Source organism: Pongo abelii, chromosome 4 (assembly GCF_028885655.2).
Source record: "Pongo abelii isolate AG06213 chromosome 4, NHGRI_mPonAbe1-v2.0_pri, whole genome shotgun sequence".
Lineage (NCBI taxonomy): Eukaryota > Metazoa > Chordata > Mammalia > Primates > Hominidae > Pongo > Pongo abelii.
In genome coordinates, this window is record NC_071989.2 from 122807438 (window position 1) to 122812487 (window position 5050).

Consider the following 5050-nt stretch of genomic DNA (forward strand, 5'->3'; position numbering starts at 1 on the left):
GCCAAAACCCAGGAGGGGTGTTGTGGGTAGGGGCTCTCCGGCAACCCAGGAAGCAGTGGGCAGCAGCAGCTCATCCTGCTGAATACCGAGAGTCTCTGGCCACCCACCCCATCTTGTCTCTCACTTCACTTTTCAAGCAATTTGTGTGAGAGGGACCTTGCAGTTGACATGACTTTAATCTTTAAAACTTACTGGTACAGTAAAATTAGAAATGCCTTAAGAGTTGCCAGCATACATTTTTTTTTTTTTGCATTTATGGATCAAGCAATTTCATACTTATCTCTGCCAAATACCATAAGGTGTCAAAATTTGGCATAGAGCTTACGAAACTATACTCAACCTAACAGAATAATCTTTGCTTGTGTAATTTTTAAATAAATGAAACATTAATATCTGTTTAATAAAGATAGCTACATCTTGAACTATTTAATGAAATACCATAACTTCTAATCTTGTGGACTTAGGCAGTCTAGTTTGCAGACATGAAGGAAGTTCATTTTGGAAAGGACTGTTATTTTTGATACTACAGAAAACAGAATTTACATAAAAAAGAATCTTGCATGGTAAATTCTTATCCTAAATTAAATTAACTGGTTGTTTAAAGAGATTAAACTGGTTGTTTAGAACAAGTCAGAAAGTCAAAGCATGTCAGAGATTGTCTGTGTAAGTAATGAAAAATTTTATAAAAGGGAATTTATGCAAGAAATATTGTACAATGTAAAAGTGATTAGGCCTCCTGAATGCTTTATAAAATGCCACTATAACTCTTAGCTGTACAATTTGCTTGCTTTGTAGCTAGGTAAGACCTAGAATACATGGAGTTAAATGCTGGAATAAGTCAGACCTTATCTGCATTTCTGTCTAGGTCCTAGGCTCTACACCTAGTACATAATTAAAATCCCAAACTTACCAACAAAAGTAAAGGTTGCTAAAAGTTAACAGTGTAACATGTATTTAAGACTATTGAAAAAAACAATTTATACATACTTTTGGTAAAGAGATTATAAGGAGGCATGAGAATGTGGATTTTTACCTAGATTGAAAGGTTAAGGAATTCTTTTAAGTTAAATAAAGTAAAAATGAAAGTTTAAGCAAGTTTTAGAAGGTTAATTGTAAAGGAAATTCTGTGTATAAACATATTGGCTAAAGTTGAAGGGGTATCATCTAGTTTTTCTGTAAATTGATCATTAAAATAAAAGCACAACAGGTTTCTCTTAAAGCACTAACCTGTTCTTTAACAAAAATTGTAAAGGATTAAAAGGGTCTATAAAAAATCTTACCTTACAGTCAAACATTAAAATTGGGTAACTTGGTCTACAAGGTTTTATTAAAAATTGAGTTTAACATTAAAGCACACTAATATAAAGGTAAAATTTGGCTTATTTGGTATGAAATCATACAGGAAGTATTGTCAAATATAAAATGGTGTTTGGCTTTCTTTGGGCTATATTTGTATAAATATGTTATTGGTATGTGTTCCAAAGTTATAGGAGACTCCTATAATTCTGATATATCTTGGTGTACATTATCAGTAATAATTATAATTATTATGTTAAAATTATTGTGTGTCACAAAGGTAACAGATATCCTTGTCAATTGTGTCTTTAACTATGGCTACCCTAAAACTTTTTGTCATCCATAAACAATTGTCTTCTTTTGGTCCTCTTTAGAAGGTGGTTTTATAATCACCTATAAAGCTCTAGCAGGTGCTCTCGAATGCAGGTTTCTGATAACTTTGGAGATTGTGACATGACAATAGAGGAAAAATGTTCAGGACTCTTGAAGAGCTAAAAATATTCATTAATATCAAAGCAGGACAGGAATTAACTGCATGAACTGAATTAATAGGAGACTGGAGTGATCTTTTGAATGTTTTCCTTAAAATATTGCTAATTCTTTGTTTTGCTTTTCAAAGTCAAAGAAACTTTTCTTTTAAGCTATGGACTGCTTTTAGCAATTTAGTATACTCCCATGAACAAAATTTGGAGCATACTTGTTTCTCTCTACCTGATTTTCTCCAGAATTTGAAAACTATCTGTGAGTATTCTTAGATTATGGCAATGTAGTTATTTGCATAAGTACAATTAGAATCTGTTTTCTTTTGTAACAGGACACAATTAGAAAATCTACTTATTTTTACTGAGGCTTTGACTGGAATGGTGTGCTCTTCTTTAAGGAATCAAACATGACTTGTGAAGCCAATAAGGCCCTTGGAAAACTGGCCTCATATTTTGTGTACACAGTCCCTGTACAGGGTTTCTGCTCTGTGGTAGATAAATATTGTCACTTTCTGACAGGCTGGGAACCCCAAGTTATCTTGGAACCTCAAGAGGAGAGGAATTTACCCAACTCATAGGTATTTGATGGTACAAATCCATGGCTGGGCTGGGCTGGGCTTTAAAAAGGTCTTATCTCAGATTCCTTCTCTGGAACAAAGTTCCATCAAAGCCAATTTAAAAGGCCTATGTAACAATTATTCTTGCTGCACTCTATACAAATAATTAAACCAAGTATAATAAAGCAAACCAGTCCTACCATGATTTGTCTTTTAATAATGGTTACTAACAGAACATAATACATTGCCCTTTCCAAACATGTGCCTCTGCCTCTCATTAGGTAAGGAATGTTGTTTCTATCTCAACCACTCGGGCCTAGTAAGAAGCATTGCTAAATAACTTAAAGAAAGAGCTAAAAAGCTAAGGGAATACCAAAACAACCAAATAGATTATTGGTTTGGGAACAAAATCACAGTATGGGTCATCTCATTCCTGGGCCCTCTCCTAATGATATGCCTAGGACTAATGTTCTTACCCTGCCTGATTAACATTTCTCAAAGATTTTTAACTGACAGAATCATGGCCATTTCACAGACAACTACCCAAAAACATCTATAGACAGCATTACCCCTACAGTCAATCCAAGACCAGAAAACTCTCTGTTCCCCCATCAGCAGGAAGTAGCCAGAAAGAACACGTTGCCCCTCATCCTTTTTATAACTATAGGGTCTGGATTAACAGAGTAGAAGCATCACCATCTTGGACAAGCACCACCATTTTAAAGTTCTGCTTGATCAAAAATCACGTAAATCCAACCCAAAGGACATCAGTCTAATGGCTAATGTTAGCATGACATAAACCACAAACAACATCTCTGACCAGAAACATTCCAACCCTAAGATAAACCCCTCCCTGACCAGAGGCATGCCAGCCCCGAGATAACTTCCCTTCTGGCTGGAGAGATGTCAGCCCCAAGATAACTTCCCCTCCCATCAGAGACATTCCAACCCGGCAATAAACTTCTCCTCCCCACAAAAACATTCCAAGCCTGTAATGAATTCTCTCACTCTAAAACCCTTAGTCTGGAAGAGAGTGTGCTCCTGACCAAAATCAGCCAGAAGCCCCTCTCAGGTTTATTCTCCAAAATTTCCTCTTTAACTATTACAATTTTGACCACAGCCTTTGTCAGTTACTTTGGGAAGGTGTGCAGTGTGTCAGTGGCTAATCTTCTAGATGAAATAGCCCCCTTTTGCCCCACTGGCTAAGGTGATAGGAGGATGTTGGTCTACCTACTGGTACAAAAACCAGTATTCTGATGATTCTCTTGGAACTCCTTCTGTGTCTGATACCCAAAACTGATTTTTAGAGAATCTCCAAATCTGTCTCCACATGTAGCAGCCATCTTCTGTATGTATTTTGAGCTTAGTTTTCCTATTAAATTTCATCTGCCTTTTTTCAAGTATTCTACAAATTCTGTTCCATTAATGATCTTTTTCTTAGTGTTATTATACTTTTATTCATTTTATATATGTGACTTGACTCATAACCTGCGAATTCAACAAAATGAAGAAACCGCCTGCCTAGAAAAGCTTATATGCACTGAGGCTTTAGGGCCCCCTGACTGTTCCCAAACCTCCTGGGGAGAATGAGTCCAAGGTGACGTCACTGATTGACTTGTCTTCTTTCATTCCAGCTTTTTCAAAAAAAATAATTTAAAATGCTCACCTCACCACTTCACCCTGACCTTCTACTCACCTTTTAAGATCCTTCCTAGACTCTCCTTTAGAGACTCATTCCTTACCTGGTTAAACTGCCAAGACCTCTACATGGCTGTTTGATGCTAACATAAAAGTACTTTGCATTTGCTTTGCTTCTACAGCCACAGGACTGTACTGGAAAAGAAGAAAATGTTTGGAAGAAAGAGATCAATAAGACAACAAAGCAGACATGATATGACTGAGAACAGAGAAGCTGGGTGGGAGAGGACCCCCAGGCCAATAGCCTCAGCTGCAAACAATCACAGGCAGTGATGAATGGTGTTACAAAGGGTCATCATTACCCTCAGGGATGGGGACAGCATGAGATGATAATGAATATGTTTGAGGAAGAATAATATAACCTCATCTGGTATGGATGGGTGGCAGCAGCATTTAGGCTGCTGGATAGGAGAATGTGTTGACATTATTTATAGCTACAATGCAGAGCTGTGACAGAGATCCATTGTAAACAATGCCTTCCAAGGCAGCTGCTTTCCATTGAAAACATAACAGAAGAGTTTGTAAAGGGTGGCTTAGGATGGCAGCATTAAAGAGGGCTGTCATCTTCACTAAATCTGGGACTCATTTTCGTTCCTATTTTTATTTCCATTTACATTTTTTTATATCTCAGCAAGCTTTCTAACTTTTTTTAAACCAGCAAGTTTTTTTTTAAGTGTCATTCTATTTAGAGTTCTCATTACTTGAAAATGGGCCAAATTACACATTTTTCCAAATAAAAGGGAATTTTGTATAATTTCTTCCTAACCCCATCCCCACAATGTTTTTCTCCATAAACAGCTTTAATACATAAGTCTTTTCAGGAATTGCCATTCCCAGAGGAGAGGTTTTACTTTATATGAAAATAGGTTAAAAGGTCATTAACGGTAATATAAAAAATGAGATAAGTGAAAAGAAGCTACTAATGTCCTGAGGGTAGAATACATTAATCATGAAACATGACCTAGATAAATCCCAATGTATCTAGGGCCAATCTTTAGTTGTAAAACCACAGGATCT